The sequence below is a fragment of the Mytilus galloprovincialis genome, chromosome 12, assembly GCF_965363235.1.
Source record: "Mytilus galloprovincialis chromosome 12, xbMytGall1.hap1.1, whole genome shotgun sequence".
Lineage (NCBI taxonomy): Eukaryota > Metazoa > Mollusca > Bivalvia > Mytilida > Mytilidae > Mytilus > Mytilus galloprovincialis.
This window is the reverse complement of record NC_134849.1, coordinates 34,916,951-34,929,943: the sequence shown is the minus strand read 5'-3', so window position 1 is coordinate 34,929,943 and position 12,993 is coordinate 34,916,951.

The window sequence follows — 12,993 nt, the reverse complement described above, 5'->3', positions numbered from 1 at the left end:
TGGGCATTAGAATTTCGGAGAATTAGCAGCTCACAATGCAAGTCGTTTCTTTTAAAATTAACAGCATTGCAACCATTATGAAGCATGCAATTTTCAATACATTGTTTTGGTCCGATTTTGTCAAAAATTATCAGAGGACTTAAATCCATGTATTTGTCTTTCCGAAAAGAACCACTTGTAATGTTTAATCTTTTGGATATTACGCTGGATACCATGTAAAACCAACAGAGAGATAAATATAGATACATCTTTCTCGAAACCTGACGCTTAGAGATAAATATAGATCCTTTTTCCTCGAAAACTTGAAATTGTTCTAATTTGTTTCCAAATGACTAGATATGTACTTAGTTCGTATATAGTTTGCTTCTGATGGTAAAAAAAAACAGATTTGATAAATATTGAATAAACAACTTATTGCTTGGCATTATAAATGTTATTATACAGTCTCACCCTATTAAACAGCAACCTCAGTAACTAATTTTTAATCAAATATTCACATGTTTTTTTTGGGTTTTTTTTTTTTTTTTGTCTTGTTTTGTTTTTTCGATTCCAGAGAATATATTAAGCACTGATAAATAAAGATCCATTTTCCTAAAAAAAAAAAAAAAAAAAACTGACACTGAGAGATAAACATAGATCCTTTTTCCTCGTAAACGTAATTTTTTTTTTCTGATTTGTTCTCAAATGATTTGATATGTACTTAGTAAGTTTATTATTTGCTTCTGATGGTAAAAAACGAGATTTAATCAATATTGAATTAACAACTTATTGCTTGGCATTATAAATGTTATCATACAGTCACACCCTATTAAACAACAATCTCAGTAACAAATGTTTGATCAGTTATTCACATGTTTTTTCGTTTTGTTTTGTTTTTTAAATTCCAGAGAATATATCAAGCACTTATCAATATTAGATTGAACCTATAGTTGTGGGGTTTCCACTTAATTGCGGGTATTACTGTTCTTAACCTTTTTTTACTTCTAGGAAACTACTATTCTTCTGTAGATTCAGTTTTATCGATATAAATATACCAGACATATTTTTACCTATTGTGTCTGTTTGTTTTGTTCACACATCGTTAACAATTTAATGTAACTTAATGTGACTGCCATACAAGTGAGAGGTTCATCTAGCTTTGAAACCAGGTTTAATCCATCATTTTCTACAAAAGAAAATGCCTGTATCAAGTCAGGAATACGACAGTTGCTTTAAATTCGTTTGATGTGTTTTAGATTTAAAATTTGCCATTTGTTCAGGGATTTTCCGTTTTGTATTTTCCTTGGAGTTCAGTATTTTTGTGATTTTACTATTTAAAGTAGTTGGTCATGCATTTGTCGATCAAGATTATTATGCAAGCAATGGTCGAAAACATTTTCATGACATAAGTTCATTTAGAAGGATTGAAGTGACCATTTGGTCAGGATTAAATAACTGTTGTTTGTTTCGTTTTGGTGCTATTGGTAAATACATTTACATTAAGCTTTCAGAAAGAAAGATATGATTAGAATTCATGAAAATTATTTATGTCAGTCCTAGTTTTCATTTTTTTTTATTTTCAAAGTCATACAGTCGTCCAAAGTATAGATAAGTGTCTGGTGCATGAACAGTCTATGAGCTTTGTTTTGGTGATCTTTATAACGCACAAGGATAAAAACGCAAGAGGGGATTTTAAACACTAGTTTCAAGGGAAAGGACACTTCTTCTAATCGCATTGTTGGCATAGTAAACGGAGCACCTAAGATCAACCTCCGTTTTTAGTGGTGATCGTGTTGGACAGTCTTCAGTATTTTATATTTTGGTTTGTGTACTGCTGTTTGCCTGGGGGGTTTTTTTTTTTCTTTTTATCATTTTAGTTTGTTTTCGACTTTATGAGTTTGAATATTCCATTGGAATCCTTTGCCTCTTTCTTTTTGAATTTGCATGTCCTGCTTCTCTGCTTAGTACTAAACATTTTGTACTTTTTACATTTTGCTCGTTGTTCTGTGGGAGTATGATCATGTATCTTTTCGGCATGCTGTTGCGATTTAATGAAAAAGCCTTTAAAAATCAAATAGAATTGAGAATGGAATGGGGAATGTGTCAAAGAGACAACAACCCGACCATAAAGCAGACAACAGCAGAAGGTCACCAACAGGTCTTCAATGCAGCGAGACATTCCCGCACCCAGAGGCGTCTTAACCTAGTAGGAATGGGAAATGTTATGCACTTACTAAATTACTTTGGTTTAAAACTTCATATAGCTATAAAACAATGCGTTCGATTTCCTTTTTTTTTTTATTGATTCTTACTAAATATTACATTATAGGACCTTGCTTTAAATTATAATTATTGCCTGATAAGTATTTCTGGGTGGTGGTTTTGGTAGGTAGGTTGATTTATTTCTGATTTCTTTAACCTGTAGGTAATTTTCTCTATTTCTTATACTTTTTATCATTAATCCCATTGCTTTATATTAAAGCATCTCAATATTCTATATTATTTATGGCCATTTTTTTTTTGTATTCTTTATATTTTTTTGTCTTTATTATATATACGGTAAATCTACATCTACATCCTCAGATTAAGTTAAGTGAAAATAATCAAATATTAATATGTTAATGTATACAGGTTTTTCAGATTTAAACAAATGCAAGAAAATAATCATGAGACGTAACGGTCTTAATTAGTCTCATTTGATGTAACAGTTTATTAACCTTTCTTACTAAGATGTTATGTTAAGGCGTAATTGCAGTTTGCGGTTAAATATTTAAGTAAATGAGAAAAAAACATTCATTGATACACTTTAAGGGTTAGAAGGTAAATCCAGAGCTTTGAAAAAAACAATTACGTATATTCTTTTTCATTATGGAAAATGAAGATCCAAAAAGTAATTTAATGCACATGACTTATTCCTTGTCAATATCTGTCTATTTGTTTACAGGACAAATCATGAAAAGTAACGATACATTAAATAAACTTAATACTTGCTGTAACTCATCCCAATTCCTTCATTTGTGTTGAGATTGGTAGGTACACAAATGAATATAATTACTTTTAAATGATAGAAATATGCACTGAACAGACATTTAACTAAAAATATAATTTTAATGAAATCATATTATTATATAATTTAATTTTGGATGTAACGCGTCTTCTGATTGGCTGACGTTATTTTGTTATGAGCCCATAGACATAATTTAGTCATGTGACCGTGACGTCATCAACGTTTTTTCATGGTTTTCTACGGTTTAAAATGGAATTTAGAATTAAATTATAAGAAATGACTGTAATTTTTTTTTTCTGTCTATTCGAAATAACATAAAAAAATGTGGTGCACACTGTTGAATTACCCGCTACGCGCGATATTCAGTGTGCACCAAACCTTTTATGTTATTTCGTCATAGAAAGAAAAAACATTACAGTCATTCCTTAAATATAGTTATGTTTTCTTTTGAAAAACTGATTATATCAAAGAAACATTGTTGTTTGTTGATGTGTTTTGTATTTGTTTTTCGTTCGTTTTTTGTACATAAATTTGGTCGATAGTTTTCTCGTTTAAATTGATTTTTATTTGTCATTTTGGGGTCTTTATAACTGACTATGAGGTATGGACTTTGCTCATTGTTGAAGTCCGTACCATGACCTATAGTTGTTAATTTATGTTTAATTTGGTCTCCTGTGGAGAGTTGTCTCATTGGCAATCATACCATATTTTTTTTTCAAATATTAAAGCCCTAAAAGTATATTAAAAAAAAAGCTTTTAATTTGCTACAAATTATAACATACAATTTTTTTCTTTTAGTGGGAGATATTATGGACATAATTGTGCAAATTATGATACAAGCATGAAATTTGGTATAAAGGATGACTAAATGATACTAAAATAAAATCCGCTGCTGGCCAGAAAAAAAATCTTTTTTTCAAGATGGCCACCAAACAATTCGGAAATGGCGTCATTACAAATTGACAATAATTCGTTAAACCTTTAAAAGGTGTGTTATATGAAAAATCCAATGTTATATTTGATAAAAAGTAAATGACAGTTCCTAAATTACGACTAGACAAACTAAAGGTGACTTCCGGTTTCAAAATGCCGGCAAAAAAGTCAAAAAATTCAATTTTTATACTTTCAACCAACTTCACAAGGGATGTATAATCCAATGTAAGTTATGATAAAACGTTAAAAAAAAGTTCATAAGTACGACAAAACAACACATAAATGAAGAAAAATAGTGACTTCAGGTTCCAAAATGGCGGCAAATACGTAAAAAATATTTTTATAATTTCCATCAACTTAACAAGTGTTAACACTCTTTGTTAAGTTTAAATGCCTGGTTTGGTTAGAAAGACAGGTTGCTTATTTTATAATTATCTGATAGTTGCCTATACAACAACCCGTACAAGGCAGGCCAGAACGGTAGCGTCTACAGTTACCAACACAGCTCGGTTTTCGGCTCCGCATTTCAAAATTTTCTGATACGATGATGCAACGGCAGTCAAAGAAGTCCATTTTGGTTTCCAACTGTCATTGATTCATTCTTTCATCCAACCACAGTGTTCATGACTTGGAACACGTACCTGTCGAATACATGAATCAGGCTGAGCCCAAGCAACTCCTCCTTGATATACTTCTCTTTTGATGTGCTCTGGAAAAGAACCTCTTGTAGACGGAATTGCAATCACAATGCCACTACTTCCTGGCTAACAATTCACATCGTGCCTCGCTCTATACTTAAGCCTAAAAAAACATCCTTTACATCTGGAAAACCTTTCATTGTTAGCCAAGCTGACAGTTTGCCTTTCTCATGACAATTCGACAAAGTGCCACATCCACTAAATGCATGGACGAAAGGAAAAGCAGCAACACAAGGACCAAACTCATTTGATATGTCACGTGCAGGAAGCCATCAAAAGTCATTATTCCTTCCATAACCTATCCGCAATTTGTTCTACCTAATTTTGCGATTGCTGCAATTCTTGATACTATTACATCTGTGTCAGTACTACCTAAAATTACATTTTACAACACTTTTCATTATCATGCCGAACATGGACAAACATTCATGTATATGCTTCTTCATGATTACAAAGGATAGATAGCAAGTATCTTTATTGAGATTACAACGAATATTTTCACCATGAGTAACATACACATTTGTATTAGTCTCTTAAAAAGCATTTTTGTCAGCAAGAAACTTGAACAATTTCGTTTTGTTGTCATCTTCACAGAGAAAACTACTACATACCCTTGGTGTTCTACCAGAACCAACACCTTTCCATCTGGCACAAGAACCTTGCCTTTATCTTGTCACAGCCTTTAAATTATTCATTTAGTAAACATCAAATACAATGTCTACTTTTGAATACTTATCGATGCAAGATTTTACATAAGGTAGTATGACATCATTAGCATAATCATCAAATATTTTGGCCCAACTTTGTGACCTGGAATTAACCATTGCTGCCCCACCAACGATAAATGCGTCCGAATTCGGATCAGAAAATCGCAGAATGTTTCAAGTAAACCCATTTGCAGCGATTTAATACCACCAATTAAAGTGACATCCTGAGATAAAGACGGAGGAGCAATTTGGTTTCTATGGATAAAGAAATATTCCAAGCAAAACTGTCTACTGTGACAAGAAATGAAAAGTCTAGAAAAGATATCGCAATCACTTTTAAGGTTCTCTAGCTTTGTTTTTGACAAAGACGTTTCCAGTTTCATTTTGTGGTCAAAATAGGAAGTTGTTCTTTTTTATTTGGTTATAAAAAGCAGGTTTTCCTTCGTTTTGCATTTGCTTCAAAAGATCTTCGTATTGTTTGGACCAATATCTTGGAGTTTATTTACATATCGTACCTGTTTCCAAATCAACAATTTCCTAAATGAAGTATTTTTTTTACAAATCTGACAACTCTTCTAGAAATGAATTTCCAAACTCGTTCATACTTGCAAAGCCTTTAAAGCTGTTTAAATAAATCTTTTTGTGTTTTCGTAGAGTCTTCATTATGTCGTTCGTCTGTTTAGAATGACCCAAACCACTAGATCCTTCAAATTAATCTTCTAGTATACTGACTCCTGATCCAGCTACCATCCATTTGTCTAAATGGGATCTTCGGTTAATCCTATGGCACCGATATCGCCCTTCACAATTGCATTATTCTGTTTTTGTGCCTGATCAATTATGTTACAAGAAAGAAATTTACTGGTCTTACGTACAGTGAAATTATCATTTTCAAATTCCATTGCCACCTGTGGGTGATGCTCGAGAAGGGAAGTCATATCTCAGAGATGAGTCGGTGACGATCGAGCATAATTTACACGATCAAGACCTAAAACAATACGCTATCATGCTTTATATGGACTGTCTAACTCATGAAATGAGCATAATACCAAAATCAGAAGAAGTTATTAATTTATAATTGAACGCCAGGAATTAAACTGTGGTCGAGATGACTCTATTTCCTTACACCAGTCTTTTAAATTATTGAACGTCACAGAGTCATGACATAATTATATATTCTGAGTTTAGCTTTCATAATCTGAAATTAACATTTTTTAAGCAATAAACATGCAGTTGTCTGATGCGCCTGTCTAGTCCTAGGTACATTTGAACAAACATAAAAAGAATCTGCCGTTCTTTGTGTTGCAATATTGGCTACCGTAAGACAACATGTCTATCCCCTATTACGCAATATATCACCCAGAGTTTTATAACAAGTCATTTCAATGTGCAATCCACCAAACATGACGTATTTTCCTTACAAATCAGGCCATTCCCACTGAATTTGCTTAGGCATTTCCAAAAGTGGCTGATCTGCAGTTACATTTGATGTTTCTCCAGATTAACTACATTTTCGCCTTAACCAAAGAATACCTGATAATTGCCTGGTAGGGCATACAAATCGCTCTTGATGTCTATAAATAGTTTGCACATGCATAAAAGTTTGAAACACATGTGAATCATAACCTTGAAAAATGTTATTAAACCAATTTATAATATCATTAGAAATCCAAAAACACTAAATATATAGTAAATAGTTCAAATGTTTTTGAAAGAATGTTGTTACATTTTCGCGCATGCGCAAATACTGGATATGTCAAATATTCATTCTTAATAAATATGTGATGAAATGAAGGTATCCACCAAACCTGGTAATTGGTTTTTAATAAAAGAAGTTCAAAGAAAAGTTTTCCAGAAAAATCAGTATTTTCAAACTAAAGAAAACAACCATTTTAGAAAATGGCCGTGGCCATCTTGAAATTTTTTTTTTTTATGGCCAGCAGTTATTTCTTACATAGTATATAATAATGATGCTTGGTGGTAATTTTCATGCTTGTATCATCATTAGCACAATTCCCTCGATTTTGCTTGCTAATATCTTCCACTATTAATGGACAATCAAGATAGTTCTCTGTCAGTACAATAAGAAGAAATGGCTTTTCAAGGGATATGGTACACATATTTAGTAAAGTTTTCAATTTAAAAGGGAGTAAGGTCGTATTATCAAAAGGCTGAAAATCAGAAGTTTGTTCACGAGATGTGGTTGATACAAATTTTTTTATAAGGTATTTGGAGGTATTTTATGTCAATTCAAAAAATATGAATACACATTTTTTTATCAGAATAGAACGTTATTTTTTAGTATAATTCTATATGCTGTTAATTTTCAATAGATAGGATATATCAGTTTGAAGAAGCTATTTTTTCGTTTGAAGTAAATATGTAAATGAAGTTAAGGGTATATTGAGGATACATATGTTTGCGTGTTATAGCCATTGATGATTATGGACGCGCAGTTGGGTAGTGTGTACGCACATTTGTTTATAGAAAACAAATAGTTTATACTTTTAGATTCCAACCCTTTCTTCAGATGATTAACATAAGTGATGTTAGTAATTACATGGTGCAAGTTGTTTTTGGTGTTAGATTCCGCCTAATTTACTTAATTTAAATGTTAATAGATGAAGAGAAGATTCTGCAGAAAATAGCACATTAAAGAAAAACATTGATATGTTTTGCATTAAGGGATTTACACACTAGTTTTGTTGTGGTAGATTGATATTCAAAAAAAAAGAGAGACATACGAACTTAATGACAAAATTTAAGTGAAATAAATAATTGATATTAAAGGAAAACTATCATTAAAGTAAAATAGATTTTTTGTCTTCACAAAACACTAATAAGTATTATATCAGAAAAAAAGAATAAGGAAATTTTCAATTTAGGAGTAAACAAAAACCATGAGACAGACAATGCCTTTGGTTCATATAAAAGCATAGGAAAAACTTAAAATTGTTTTAGTTTTTGAGATGTAAGTTGGGTTTTAAACGAATTAGAATAAATAGAATCTCAACATAAATTTGTGGTCCATATTTAGATTTAAGATTAAGTAATAAAAAACCTACGGTTAGGGAAGTAAAAGTATTAAAATTGGTAACAAAGTAACACATATAGTTTTTGGAATATATTGAATTAATATCATGTGATGAAGGGGTTATATAAAATGATCAAATTGATTTATTTGTTGTAAATTTTTAAATATATTTCTTATCTCTTGTGTTGATAAACGAACCTTTGTTTTTATTATGTAAGATTCTTGAAATTGTAGAAGTTGTATACGACAGTTTTTTTTTTTTTTTTTTTTTTTTTTTTTTTGTTTAAACCAGATAGTTTGATATTTAAGAGAACATATTGATTATACATAGAAATTGAATTTAAGTTTTTCCATATTGGGATAAGTTTATTATTGGGGTTAGCTGCAATCTTCGTTGGAATAGCCATATTTTTGTACTGTTAATTCATTCAAAATATATCTTGGTTAGCTAAAAAGGAAGTTGTGAGTTTTGGTTTTAATAACACGAGCAAATGTTAAAAAATGGTGTCAACGCAATAGGTTGGAACAGATGCTTCCGGGGAGATGTCTTTCTCTGCTACATTGATCGAGAACGAAACTTAACTGAAGACCGATGTTAACAATCACTTGAGAACGATGTACCGAGAGTTTCGTTATGGCACTATATAGTAAACTTTACATGCATCGTTGATGACCGGATTTACTAGCAGATGACAACCGACACGTGTACAAAGAATAGCTCCCTTTTCAGCAGATACTATGATGGTGACGGATTTTATGATATCTATGTATCCAGATGTTGGACTTACCAAATTTTATGAACTATATATGCTATGATGGTTATCGAAAGCTTAACAATGAACTAAAGAATTTATAATATATGGAACGCAAAAACTGTCTTGTTATGACCATTTTCATTATATGATGTACATTTACCTTATGTGATGTGCACTTGTCATTATATGATGTGCACTTGTTATTATATGATGTGCACTTGTCATTAAATGATGTGCAAACACCTTTATATGACGTGCAAATATGCTTATATTATGTGCAAGTATCTATATATGATGTCCAAACATCCCTATATGATGTGCAAATATACTTATATGATGTGCATAAATACTTATATGATGTGCATAAATACTTATATGATGTGCAAATGTTCTTACATGATGTGCAAACATACTTATATGATGTGCAAATATCCTTGTATGATGTGCACATATACTTATATTATGTGCAAATGTACTTATATGATATGCAAATATACTTATATGATGTGCATTTTCCCTTATATTATGTGCAAACATCTTTATATGATGTGGTCGGGTCATTATATTATGTGCTTGTAATCTTATATCATGTGGTTCGGTAAACTTCATTATATGATGTGCTTTCATCGTCGTTATGGTCAATGAACATGATTACGATTACAATGATTACTGTCTACGTCATAACTGATTCCGATCTGCTTCTGGAGAATTGATATAAACCCGGATCAAATCTGAAGTTATTCAAAAAGAGAAAAAAATAATATAAGGGAAAATGCACATCATATAAGTACATTTGCACATCATATAAGTACATTTGCACATCATATAAGTATATTTGCAAATCATATAAGTACATTTGCACATCGTATAAGTACATTTGCACATCATATAAGTATGTATGAACATCATAAAAGTATGTATGCACATCATATAAGTATGCATGCACATCATATAAGTGTACTTGCACATCATATAGGGATGTTTGGACATCATATAAAGATACTTGCACATAATATAAGCATATTTGCACGTCATATAAAGGTGTTTGCACATCATATAATGACAAGTGCACATCATATAATAACAAGTGCACATCATATAATAACAAGTGCACATCATATAAAGGTAAATGCACATCATATAATGAAAAAAGGTCATAACAAGACAGTTTTTGCGTTCCATAATAATAGCAAACAGGAAGAAGGATTATCGTATTTTACCGAACTTTCTTTCTTTTGGGAGGAAAGGCATAATATGTGTAAAGGCATAATATGCGTAAAAGGCATAAGCCTATGAACATTTGAACATTTGATCTTTAGAATCTTTCTTGACTTTGTAATTACATAATAGAATTATTTAATCAACCACTGAATTCATTACAACTTTTTAAACACCTTAGTTCGATTCAATTAGTTTGTGTGATGTATTTAAACTGATTTAGTCATTTCAGATGCTCATATGGAAACTTAAATATAAAATATCTATCGAATACGCCATAATATGTCACTTCTCAGATGGTTTTGACAAAAAAAAAAGTGGCCGCATACGTGGTCATCCTCAACCTTTATATATGTTATGTATTATCATCAAATACAACTTACCTTTAAATATCAATAATGAACACGAATGCGGCCACTTTCATTACCAATGATGACGTCTAGAATTTAACTCGAATGCTAAAATTGTGAAGATTTCAATAATTTAGCATGACTTAATGATGCTAGTACCCGAAATATGTGCATTTCATCTAAAAAAAAAAACCGGCCCATATTTATCTAGCAGAAGTATTATACTTTCCAATGAATAGCTTTAAGTTTACATTATAACAATTTTGAAAAATTGGTATATTTTGGGGCCAAAAAGGGGTTTTACTGAATATACTCCTTTACTAAATAACCTCTTATCTGTTAAAATTAAAAGTGAAAATAAAAGTACAAACAAAGTATTGAATCATCAAGCATTATCAATGACAGGGACGATGAAATCGAAAAAAAAATAATTAGTTTTGGATGGACTCTTATCTTTGATCCACCCTTTCAAGGAACTATCTTATAATCAGGTCAAAATAGACTAAAGTCCCAGACCGACATAACTATCACATACAACAGACTTATCATTAACAGAGATGAGATTTTACCTTATTAGACCCAATTTGAATGAAAAAATCTAAGCAATGATTGGGATTAGCTAAAACATTTGTACGTGCTTGATATATCAAGATTTTTAAAAAACAATATGAATAATTGATTGAAAATAGCTATTTAGAGTGTTGTTTAATTGGTGTGACTGAGAAAACACATTTATAAGTTGTTTATTCAATATGTAAATAATCTAGATTTTTTTTATCATTAGATGGAACTTATATATAGTATGTATCTAATCATTTGGGACATATTTGAACAGCTTCAATTTTTCGAGGAAGAGAGATTTATGAATTATCGTTGTTAATTTCAACGGCATTGATTTTCTCGCTCGAGTGGGGACGGCGAAAGCGAGAAAAGTAATCGAGTTGAGATGACCAATGATTATCTGTTTATTGCTATTTTACCTATGCCGACTTTGTCCATTTCATGTCAATTTTATTGGCAACGTCACGTGCTCCCTCAGTTTCTAGCGATAATTTTCATATCACTCGACTCCGTTTTTATATCACTCGACTCCGCTGAGAAAGACAATTATCAGACAGTAAGATCAAACGAAAATTTCGTAAAATAGCGATAAATATGTTTATTTCAAGGCGTCAGGTTTTCTAGAAAGATGGACCTATGTTCATCTCTCTGTTGGTTTTATATGGTGTCAAACCTTTGGTCAGAAAGATTAAACATCTTTAGATCTTTAGATAAATTTAAGATCTTTTTGGCTCACCTGGCCCGAAGGGCCAAGTGAGCTTTTCCCATCACTTTGCGTCCGTCGTCGTAAACTTTCACAAAAATCTTCTCCTCTAAAACTACTGGGCTAAAAAAAAACAAACTTGGCCACAATCATCATTGGGGTATCTAGTTTAAAAAATGTGTCCGGTGACCCGGCCAACCAACCAAGATGGCCGCCATGGCAAAAAATAGAACATAGGGGTAAAATGAAGTTTTTAGCTTATAACTCAAAAACCAAAGCATTTAGAGCAAATCTGACGGGGTAAAATTGTTTATCATGTCAAGATCTATCTGCCCTAAAATTTTCGAATGAATCGGACAACCAGTTGTTGGGTTGATGTCCCTGAATTGGTAATTTTAAGGAAATTTTGCTGTTTTTTGGTTATTATCTTGAATATTATTATAGATAGAGATAAACTGTAAACAGCAATAATGTTCAGCAAAGTAAGACTTGCAAATAAGTCAACTTGACCGAAATGGTCAATTGACCCCTTTAGAAGTTATTGCCCTTTATAGTCATTTTTTAACCATTTTTCGTAAATCTTAGTTATCTTTTACAAAAATCTTCTCCTCTGAAACTACTGGGTCAAATTAATCCAAACTTGGCCACAATCACCTTTAGGGTATCGTGTTTAAAAAATGGTGTCCGGTGACCCAGCCATCAAATCAAGATGGCCGCCACGCTAAAAATAAAACATAGGGAAAAAATGCAGTTTTTGACTCAAAAACCAAAGCATTTAGAGCAAATCTGACCGGAGTTAAATTGTTTATCAGGTCAAGATCTATCTTCCCTGAAATTTTCAGACGAATCGGACAACCCGTTGTTGGGTTGCTGTCCCTGAATCGGTAATTTTAAGGAAATTTTGATGTTTTTGGTTATCATCTTGAATATTATTTTAGATAGAGATAAACTGTAAACAGCAATGATGTTCAGCAAAGTAAGATTTACAAATAAGTAACTATGATCAAAATTGACCCCTTTAGGAGTTATTGCCCTTTATAGTCAATTT